We start from the raw sequence: 12,329 nt of genomic DNA, 5'->3' as shown, positions 1-12,329 counted from the left end.
TCTCATCCTCTGTTACCCCCTTCTTCTCTTGCCCTCAATCTTTTCTAGCATCAGGGGCTTTTCCAATGAGTCAGCTCTTCGCATCAGCTGGCCAAAGTACTGGAACTTCAGCTTCAGCATCAGTCCTTCCAATGAATATTCATGGTTTATTTCCTTTAGGATTGACTGGTTTGATCTCTGTGCTGTCCAAGGGACTCTGAAGAGTCTTCTCCAGCATCACAATTCAAAAGCATCAATTTTTCAGCACTTAACCTTCATTATGGTACAACTCTCACATCCTTAATAGCTACTGGGAAAACCATAGCTTTGACTAGATGGACCTTTGTCAACAAAGTAATGTCTCTGCTTTTTAATATGCTGTCTAGGTCTGTCATAGCTTTTCTTCCAATGAACAAGCATCTTTTAATTTTATGGTTTAATTTAATTTTATGGTTGCAGAAAATAAATTCTGCCACTGTTTCCATTTTTCCCCCATCTATTTGCCATGAAGTGATGGGGCTGGATGCCATGATCTTCGTTTTTTGAATACTGAGTTTTAAGCCAACCTTTTCACTCTCCTCTGTCACCTTCATCAAGAGACTCTTTAGTTCTTCTTTGCTTTCTGCCACTGAGGCAGTATTATATACAGACATGAAGTTGTTGATATTTCTCCCAGCAATCTTGACTCTAGTTTGTCATTCATCCAGCCCAGCATTTCAAATCACACACTCTGCATTTAAGTTAAATAATCAGGGTGACAATATACAGCCTTGATGTACTCCTTTCCCCATTTGGAACCACTCCATTGTTCCATGTCCAGTTCTAACTGTTGCTTCTTGACCTGTGTACAGTTTTCTCAGGAGGCAGGTATAGTGGTCTAGTGTTCCCATATCATTCAGAATTTTTCAGTTTGTTATGATCAACACAGTCAAAGGCTTTAGTCAATAAAGCAGAAGTAGATGTTTTTCTGGAATCCCCTTGCTTTTTCTATAATCCAACGGATGTTGGCAATTTGATCTCTAGTTAATACTTACTGACCACTTATCATTAGATGTACACTGCTCAAAATGCTTTTTAATCTTCTTTAATTTCTACAGTAAGACTATAAAATTGATGCTTTTATTATATTTCCATTTTACAAACAAGAAAACTGAAGAATAAAGAATTTGCCTAGAGCCAGTCAGTAGGTGGCAATGAGGATTCTAGCTCAGGACTTTTCTGTTTCACCTTTAATGAATACCCTAGAGTCCAAGTTTCCTAGCTTAAGATATGATCTATTACTGAAGTTGTGTCCCACTCTTTGCATCCCGATGAACCTCAGCACATATTCCCTGTCCTTCACTGTCTCCTGAAGTTATTATTGATGTTCTTGATGCAGGAGGTAGATGCCCCCCTCCCCCCAACCTGCCACTCCCCAGGGTAAAGCGATAAGATATTCATTCCCTGTGGGCCGAAGCTCTAAGACAAGACTAGAAGAACAATTGAGAGGAGGTTGGGCCCTGCCCAGTAGGAGACCACATATGTCTCATTCCTCAAGTCAGGAGACCTCCCTGACCACATTTGCATAGAAAGGCTCCTTGGAGTTAAAAAGGGGAGTGACGCTAACAGGTTCTTTACCTATATGCCTCTTAGGTAGAATCCAACTTGGCTAAGAGATACGTGTGCATGCACGGGAGGATCATGATGTTATAGGAATGGGGACCCCTTCCAGGGCCCAAAACTGGGCTCTTGTCTAACACTCAGAAATGAATTGTCTGAGGAGACACATGTGCTGACAAAGCAAGAGATTTTATTGGGAAAGGGCACCCGGGTGGAGAGCAGGAGGGTAAGGGAACCCAGGAGAACAGCTCTGCCACATGGCTTGCAGTCTCAGGTTTTATGGTGATGGGATTAGTTTCCAGGTTGCCTTTAGTCAATCATTCTGACTCAGGGTCTGTCCTGGTGGTACACACCTCATTCAGCCAAGATGGATGCCAGAGAGAAGGATTCTGAGAGGTGGTCGGGCATGTGGTGTCTCATTTTGACCTTTCCCGAACTCTTCCGGCTGGTGTTGGCTTATTAGTTCTGGTTCCTTACCAGGACCTCCTGTCATAAAACAACTCTTGCAAATGGTTACTATGGTGCCTGGCCAACATGGGCGGTTTCAGTCAGTGTGCTTCCCCTAACAACTCCCCTGTGAGAGACTTCATACTCAAGATACCTCTTGGGAATTGGGGCAGAGGTCTCTTTCTTCTGTAACTTCTTCCTGCTGTGCATGGGCGTAGGCCTGCCTAGCAGAGCAGAAGTCTCTCTCTATCCGATCTAAGTCCTAACAATGAGATATACCAAATATGGACTCTGAACCTGGCAAATCAGAGTGATTGGCCAGAGGAAAACTGAAAGAAACACCCCATAAAAATAATTCAAACTGCCACGAGGGTGGAACTCAGGGACTCACCCTCTTAGTCTGCTCATGTGTCTAACTGCCCATACTATACTTTTTCCCTCCTGATAAATACTGTCATCATTTCACTACTTTCTGTCTTTGTGGGAATTCTTTTCTGCAAAGCCAAAGGGCCAGGGCCTTGTCACCAACCACTGGTCTAGTGGCTAGGATTTGGCACTCCCATTGCTGCAACCCCACATCAATCTCTGAATCAGAAACTGAAGCCCCATTTCAGCTGCTGCAGGCCAAGGCTGTACAAAATCATTCTTGTTATTTATTAGCCTTATATTTTTGGCATGTGAGAGAGATGTAAATATTTGTTGAGAACTGGATGAAAAAATGGATGACTGAATGATAATATATAAAAATAAAATCAAATAACAAAATACTTTTTGCTTCTTTAAATCTGAAGAGAACTGGATAAAGAATTATTTTCATAAGTATTCTAGATATTTCCAAAGATATTCCAATCATTAGCTTTTATTTGCCACCCCCCCCAAACCAAATTTTTAGTATAGTCAACAATGGTGTAGTCTTCTTTTACTGTGGCACTATTTTGCATGTTAATAGGCTTCAATTGTTCTAAAAATCACCACTGGGAAAATATTTTTTTCCTAAGCTTCTAGCAATAGAAATCGTTTTTTGAGAAAAAGACTTAACTAAACCAATGGACTAATATTTCTATGTGAGTTGCATTTAATAACTTCCTTGGATCACTTTTTAAAGAAGTATTAGAAATTAAAGTCATTATCAAGTCACAAAACATGGTTTTAAAAAATCTATGAATGTCAAAGAGTGTTATTTTATTGAGCATTTTTAGCTATCATTAGCCAAACTGTCCTCAAACTTTCTGAAGCTAAAGCATGTCTAATGGTATCCTCACTAATAGCAGAAAGACATTTGAGTAAATTCATTTTTTAAAGGATCATTGAGTGCCTTAGCTAGTTAAACCAGAAGCCCGCAGTAATCAGGGAGAGGCATTGCTTGCCTTCTCCTATGGTTTCTTCATTAGCAATGGTAATAATGACAATAGTTAGTTCATAACTAGTATACTGTTAAGAGGATCCTTGGGGTGCCTTTATACACTCTATTTAATTTTGGCTTCCGGTTTGGTCAGTTTATTTTGCAAGCCAATTGCCTCCCTGCCATTCCCAGCTCTCTAGAATTTGCCTAACTTATAGAAACCAAGCTGTTTTCTTTCTGCTGCATGCATCAAAGCTAACAACAAACAAATAGCTGAACACAGAATTCAGCCTACAGAGCTCAGGCTAAGTGAGAATCTGAAAACTTACAACTTTATTTTTAAAATCAGAATTCAGTCTCCTGATTTTAAAAGTTAACAAAACAATCATACCCACTTCTATCACATACCAATGTATTTGCATTTTAATAAAATATGTGAATTTGACTTTGTTGTTCTGTTACTAAATAATTGTTCTCATGTCTTTTTGGGAACTTTTGCGTGCTCAGTCACTAAGTCATGTTTGACTCTTTGTGACCTCATGGACTGCAGTGCGCCAGGCTCCTCTCTCCATGGGATTCTCCAGGCAAGAATACTGGAGTGGATCGCCACGCCCTCCCCCAGAGGATATTCCTGATCCAGGAATCAGACCTAGCCTCCTATGTCTCCTACACTGGCAGGTGAATTCTTTATCCACTGCACCACCTGGAAAGCCCCTTGGAACCTTTTGGTAAGCCTTGAATACCTTTGGTACCTCACAATCTACCTTATATATCCTTTACATCCCATACCATCACATGCACCACCTAGATAGTTAACTAGAAGTACTCCATACACACACGTGCGTGCTCAGCTGCTTCAGTCATGTCCAGACTCTTTGGCACCCTATGGACTGTGGCCTACCAGGCTCCTCTGTCCATGGGATTCTCCAGGCAAGGACACTGGAGTGGGTTGCTATGCCCTCCTCCAGAAATACATACACAGTAAGCATCTAATAAATGCTCACAAATTAGAAGCAGCTAAGCAATATGTAGCTCTGTTGGTAAAGAATCTGCCTGCAATGCAGGAGACATAGGTTCGATTTCTGGGTCTGGAAGATCCCCTGGAGAAGGGACAGGCTACCCACGCCGGTATTCTTGCACTTCACTGTGGCTCAGCTGGTAAAGAATACGACTGCAAAAAAAAAAAAAAATACGCCTGCAATGCGGGAGACCTGGGTTCAATCCCTAGGTTGGGAAGATCCCCTGGAGAGGGGAAAGGTTACCCACTGCAGTATTCTGGCCTAGAGAATTCCACCGACTGTATAGCCCATGGGGTTGCAAAGACTCAGACATGACTGAGCGACTTTCACTTTCAAACAATATGTGTCTCATACTGCTTAGCAAGCATGTGGATACAGAGAAAGTTGCCAACAGCTGTAGTGTTTTTATGTTCTCATTTACCACTCCCATAGATGAAACCAGATAGTCCTGTTCTTACGGCTCTTGGGCAAGGCAAATTAGTTAGATTTCCATTGATTTAGTTTCCAGACTACACACAATAGATTACAGTACTGCAACTTTTCCAGTCATTTTTTCCCTACGACAATTTTTCTTTTCTCCCTAAATCTATATAATTTCTAAGTATATGCTTCTAAGTAGGGTTTCTATGAAAAATAAGATAGAAAGAGGTGAATCTTGTGAATAATTACAAGATAAAATGGAGTATTATTTTTATGCTTGAATGGTCCCAATTAGTTGCATACATTGATTTATTGTATTGATAACCAACATAAGCTTTATTTTACTTCTGCCCAAGGAACAAATATTGGGAAATAAAACAGTCTAATCCCTGCACTATTGCAATCATTGTCAAAATTTTGGAATAAGTTCTCTGCTTAAAACTTTTGAATAGAAATTATTCTACAAAGTTGGAAGGAAATCAAAATCCATATCCAAAGAATACAGTGATTTTCCAATGTACTGTTATTAAAGTGGAAAGAAGTAAATGTTATTTTGGCATGTATTTTCACACAAAAAAATGTTTTATAATGCTACTTTCCCCACTTAGAACATGAAATGATTTCAAACTTTACATAGGAGACTGTGGAAGTCACAGACTCTTCTGTATTATTTAAGCAATTTAATTTCCTCCTGTCCTGATTCAATTACAGTAACATAAATTATAACAAAAATTTAATAAAGTGGACAGTTAAGTGAATTTAATCTATTCTCTTCAGAATAAACAAGATTAACCAGATAAGATGCAGATTTGAAAAGTATTTTAACTGATAAGGTAAATCAGAAATCAGAAACATCCCTCAAACTATCCAGTCAGATAATTAAGGGAAATAATATTAAGAAGAAAACAAAGGGTAACAAGCAATATAGTACTTCTTTCTTTGTAAAATAATTAACCTTTGGAAAGACTTTCTGTCAATGCAGTCTTTGTCAGTTAAAAGAGTTAGATCCATTCCTGAAAAGCAAATAATAGGCAGTAAATCTTGGCTTCATTCAGTCTCTAGTGAAATAAGATTTACTAAATTTTTCTTCCCATTTTTGAAATTTGCTGCAATTTTTCTTTTTGGATTATTAGTTCTTACTGTTCTGCAGATTAATGTAACATGTTAAAATCATCAAAATAAACATTTAGTAACCCAGAGAATTTACTGCTATGATAAAAAGTGGTACTTGTTATAAAGTGTCCCCTATACACAACAGTCTGGAAGCAGATTTGAAGTAGGAAGAATAAGGGAAGGGGGAACCTTATGGTTCTTGAGAGGCTTGTTAAAATCCTCCTTGGACATAGTCTAAAAGAGATTGTTAAACCAGTATTTTAAATTAGCACATTAGCATGTTTTTTTTGGGGGGGAAGGAAGCATTCAATAAATAATTGATGAATAAAATTGTAGAACAAAATAGAATATAGTAAATACAATTAAAATTCACCTCTCTGAAACATATGCTTTATGAATTAATTTTTAATTAAAGTACCCAACTTTTTTTCTTATTTAAGATAAAAATTCCTTTTTATTAACAGATGCACTAATAATTTTGCTTATTGCAGTTAAGACTGACTTAGGATTCAAGTTAAAATATCATCAAGTTTCAGGAATAACCCTGAGCCACTTTTGAGCAACATTATTAGCTATAATAAGCCAGTATTATCATCCATAATTGTGTATGTCTTTTACTAAATTCATTGTGTATGTCTCTTGTGTGTATTTTGTTAAAAAATACTCAGATTCCCAAATAAATTATACTTACTGCTTCAGTTATTAAAGGAGAATAGAGAAGACTGGGGACTATGACAACAATAGTTTCATGAGGAGGGGCTTTTAGAGTCAGTGATCACATACAATGTATCAAATTCAAGACAACACCAAAAGCTTGTGATGACCAATTAACCTGCCTTTTAAGAGGTCATAAATTGGGACCTCCTTGGTGGTCCAGTGATTAAGAATCCTCCTTGCAATGCCGGGACACATGTTCAATCCCTGGTCGGGGAACTAGGATCTCACATACCACAGAGAAACTAAGCCTGAGTCCTGCAACTAGACAGCCTGCACCTAAGGAGACTGTGAGCCACAAAGAAAGAGCCATAAAGAAAAGAGCCACAATGAGAGATCCTGTGTGCAGCAAGAGGTCACGTTAAAAACTTTGGGTAGTTCACTGAGTAATGATTCCAAATTTGGTTAGCTCTTAAAATGAGTAAATTTCAGTATCATGAAACAACAGGGAAAATATAGCTAAAGATTCAATATCAAACGAGTTGAACCTAGAGGAGATTTCTTTAATGTTACACACTTAAAATTCCATGAAGGATATTTATTCAACTTGAATTTAAAACAACTAAAAGAGTTACAAAATGTGAATCATTCAGTATGTCTAAAAATATTTAGGAAATTAATAAACTCATTAATTTATCTAAAATCAAACTGAATTTATGTGTAATTATTCTTTTATTGACTGGTCATATGTGAAGTGAAATAATCTCATTTATTCATGGTGAAATTCTTTTTTTTCTCTTTTCATCTCATAATGACTAAATAAACTTGATAAACAGGGGTGCTCCTATGCCATATATGATTTCTAAAAAATTCTCACAACCTAAAATTTCGTTAGTATTTGAATTTCCTAAAATATGACATACAGTGAAACCAATTTCAAGAATACAAAAACATTTAGTAATGGACTATCTTGGATTTAGTGACTTCCAAAGAAAAAATTTTTTGAAATATAAATTTTACTTCATGAGAACACCTCTAAATTAAACAGAAAGTATCCCTTTTTCAGTTCCGATTTACAAAGAAGGAAAAGTACCAAGCTTAAAAAAATCTTTCCTCTCAAGTAGGCATCATTATTAACTTAAAACTCCTGTCATTACATAATACTAATTTATTTTTCATACAGTGCTGCTGGATATGTCAAAACAGTAAACCCTGGTAAGCAGATGTCCAAATGAAATCTGAGGCCCAAGACAACTGTCATTCTAACTTCCCCTACTCTGGGTGTTATATAAGGATTAGTATGTGGAATACCTCCAAAAACTTAAAATACTGAAAGTTTCCTTTCTACATCATTTTAAATAAAAACATGCATTAGAATTCTCCAAAGTACTGCCTCTTCCCCTTCCTCCCCACTCCACACACACTAAACCCTGTAGTCACAGGAGGATATGTAGCCATGGCAGATTAAACAAACAGGTTGTTTTGACACTGAAGAGATTCTTTCTTCAATTGCTTTTAGTCAATATCTCTCTAAAGGTTAAAAAAGATAATAGATTATACACACATATTTATATATATACATATGTATGTATATGTGTGTGTATGTATATACCTATATAAATGGAGATTCATGTGTATATAAATCATGCAGAAAACCAGAACATAAGGTATTATTTTTGAGTGGTCCTTGTAAATGGTCTTGTCAGTAGGATAAGATAGACATTTTAGCAGGAGGACAATGCACACTTGGGATTTGTTCCAGTCTTTCCCTGACACTGGGCAGACAGTAGGGTTAAAGAGCATGCAATTTGCTTTACCACTGTAGTGATGTAGGTGAGCAGTGGATGCTGAGACTCATATATTTTCCTTTGTGATGGACATCGATGGTCCTGCTTCTTCCTGAGGCAGACTCAGCTGACACAGTGCTTTATGCACACAGTTCCATAGAAATTCTGCCTAGGGTATGAATCTGTTAGGTAACAATGGCTCTCAGATTCCCAACAAAAGCCTAGGCTTCAAAGACTCTTCAGCAGCCGTTTCCTCCAGAAGAAAATCATTTGCATTTTTTTTGCGTGTGTACAGATACTTTAATAACATGCTGCTGAAGTTTTGAAGGAATTTCAATTTATGCAAAATGAAGAAAGGGAGGAAAAAATAATACTGATAATGATACTAATATAGACCCACAATCCAAGAGGCCTGTGGTGGCATTGTGTTTATTGCAATGTTAGACACTTTATCAGCTACCCTTCTAAAGGGATTTAAAAATGGGCTTTGGATAGTTGAACTAAGCTTTGTTAACAGTGTATCAGCCACAGTTTAAAATATATACTTTTTTCTAGAAAGGAAGAAATTGCAAGTGAAGATTTTTTAAATGATAGAAGTTTTACTGACCCTGCAGAAGAGATTTATTTTTAGAGAAATGTAGGGTCCGACCTTTCATGTTTCAAGACACCCTGGCATAGTGCGGGCCTTCCTGTTATCTTTTGCTTCTGCTTGTCTCCTAGAGGCAAGTTCCTCCTATCAGGAGCCAGATTTAGGGGGATTTTGGAAGGAAGAGACAGGCAGGAATCAACCGGAACTAAAGCCTTTAACATCCATGAAGTGATTAAAATGCAGCCATGCCCAACAAGACCACACTGCTGTTATCACACAGACATTGACAACTTCTTTGAACTCAACTCAGTGATGTATGGGGGAACATAGAAACTTTTAAGTGTCTCCAGGAAACAGACTCAGGTTTCTCAACATGAACTGGCAGCGTTCACATATTACCCAGAGCTAACAGTGATCCCACACTTTGCTTGTCCTCTGCCAAATCAAGTCGAGGGTAGCATCCAGGAAAGCAGCATGCTGCCAGGTGTAGAGGACAACTGGTTAGTTTATCGATTTGTGATGGCGCCAAACCTGGCAAATCAACAGACAAAGCGTACTGCAGAGTACACGCAGTTTAAGCCGCCGCTGTCGCTGACCAAGACACCGCTTCACAGACTAGTTTGCTTCTTGAGTCTAGTTTGTAGAGAAACCAGTAGAGAGAGGAAATTTTCTCCCATTTTACCTTTTGCCATTACACTGAAGAAATACCTAGCCTAATTGTTTTTTTCTGGTTTGAGGGAAGTTTTTTTTCTGGCAGGGGTGGTGGGGAGGTCAAGAGAGGAACATCCAAGCGAAATAAAAATAGCACTTCAGTGTCACATTTACTTTAAAAGAGAAAGGAAAGGGAGAAAAGAAAAGAGGAAAGGGGAGGAGATGGGAGACATGAGAGGGGAAGGGAGAGAAGGAGAGGATGAGCTTCTTATTCTATTTGGTTTTCTTTTTGCTAAATTGCTAAAGGAACAACCAGTACCACAAGGCTCAAAACAGAGCTAATAACTGCAACCGAATATGTAATATAAGAATATTTATATTTTTAAAGATTTGCATTTGAGTTCCACATCTGTGTTAGCCTGGATCCCTTTCATATGCTCCTATGCAGGCCTACCTTCCTAAACCAGCAATAATTTTAGTGATTCACTCGGCTGTTAAAGCATCAGCAAAATGCTTGGCGGGGCACCCTAGGACCCAGGAGCAGCAGGGACGGGTGACGTCACAGAGGACGCTGTGTGGCGCCCTTGGAACACCCAGTGCTGTGAGAACTGGACTGCAGCGTGCTGTCACCTGCACAAATCAAAAAGGTACAAACGCACGTCACGTACTATTGTAATTTGGTGTTAATGAAAACATGTAAAAGCCTGCCTCTGAGAAAGTTTATCTGCTATCTCAAATACGAGCTTTGCATCCTGAATAGTTTTGGGCACAAAACTTATTGGCTGTCTGTCATACATGAAACTAGAGAATATAGAAACAACTGGTGCCCCTCATATTGTGTTCATCACCAGTGCAGTTGGGGGTGGTCCTTTTAACTCCCACATTTCTAGCATCCATGATTTCCAAGTGTCAATATAGCATCTCGAAATCCAATCTCAGAGGATTCTTTCTTATGTGAGAACTACTTAAAAAGATGGGCAAGTTATTCAAAGGATTGCACTAAAATGTTCCCATTTTTCATTATCATGTCAGGTGTAAAATGAAATGACTCAATTAGTGTTTATATTATTTAGATTATAGCTATTTTAAAACAAAGAAATATAATTCCCATAGGTCAATAGTTAATTGCCACCACTCTCCCAAAGACCCAATAGGGGAATTGGTTAAGGATGCTTATTTTTTTCCAATTCTAGAACTGAAAGAAAGATAATAGGCTAATAAATAGTCTATGTAAAATTAATAACTGAATCTGCAAGGTCTTTGATATGTAACATATCATAGTTTTCTGATTATAATCTACTCAATAAAAAGAATTATCTCTATAACTCACCTCCTTGTCTTTTATTCTTCATTTTTTTTCAAAAAGGAACCCCACAAGCGAAACTAAAACATTCTTTCTTACTCAAAAACCATTTAGACTATTGCAAAAATATATGCAAAAGGGTCAACAAAATGCTTTTATCTTTCATAATCAGAACAGTCATTAAATGGGATACATTTTCCAGTGTGTTCATTATTTGTATCATCTCCACTTCAAAACACATCTGCTCTTTGTTTCCTTTCTGGTTTCTACTTCGCTATTTCCAATACACTGAAGACCGAGAAATAAGAAAACCCAGTTTACTAATAAATAAGGTCAAAGAGCCCCTCAATGAAATCCTGCGGGTTAGGAGCACAACCACCAAGCCCCCAGCCCACAGATTTTCCAGGAAATACATCATAAGCAACTGCTACAGCTTAGAGGCCTTTTCCAGGGCTTATTGAAACTTCAAATGGTTAAAACTGTCAGATAAGTGACTCCACAATAAGTAAGCAGCTGTGGGTGTGTTTCTTTCTTAATATGTATATTTCTCCATTTAAATGAGCACTTGGCATAAGTGCTTCTTAGGCTACACAGCATTCTTAAAGAAAAAGAAAAGGTCAGCGCTAACCCAACATGATTAAAAAGAAATATTCCATAATGAGAGGCTCTATTGCTACCGCATTTCAGATATTAAAACAGTACGGGCATCTCCCAGTTGAAAAAGTACAAAAAAGTACAGGAAAGTGCTTCTAAAAATAATGTGAATTATTGGCAATGTGAATTCTGAAGAGAGATTAAGTGAACAGATTATTGTTTAGCTCTTCAAAACTGACTTGTGTAGGTGGAGAACAACAACTTGATAGAAAATAAATAATCCATCTGAAGGGGAATCAAAGAGGAGGGAAAACAACTAGAGATGCTACCAGTTGAAACAAAAAAATAGCAAACATAACATATTTAAAAATAAGTGTTAGATGAAGCAATATTTCTTAGGGAGCAAATGCAAAGGAGTAACACAACAGTTACCTCCCTTATAAGGGCTCCCCTTATAAGGGCTTCCCTTATAGCTCAATTGGTAAAGAATCTGCCTGCAATGCAGGAGACCCCTGTTCCATTCCTGGGATGGGAAGATCCCTTAGAGAAGGGATAGGCTACCCACTCTAGTATTTTTGGGCTTCCCTTGTAGCTCAGCTGGTAAAGAATCCACCTGCAATGTAGGAGACCTAGGTTTGATCCCTGGGTTGGGAAGATTCCCTGGAGAAGGGAAAGGCTACCCACTGCAGTATTCTGGCCTGGAGAGTTCCACGGACTTTATAGTCCATGGGGTCACAAAGTGTCGGACATGACTGAGTGACTTTCACTTTCACTTTCAACACTACAGTATACCTAATAAGGTCACTTTTCTTTCCTGGAATGATCTTGGAAG

Source organism: Cervus canadensis, chromosome 16 (genome assembly GCF_019320065.1).
Source record: "Cervus canadensis isolate Bull #8, Minnesota chromosome 16, ASM1932006v1, whole genome shotgun sequence".
Classification (NCBI taxonomy): Eukaryota; Metazoa; Chordata; class Mammalia; order Artiodactyla; family Cervidae; genus Cervus; species Cervus canadensis.
The sequence above is the reverse complement of the archived record's forward strand: the minus strand, read 5'-3'. Positions refer to the sequence as shown.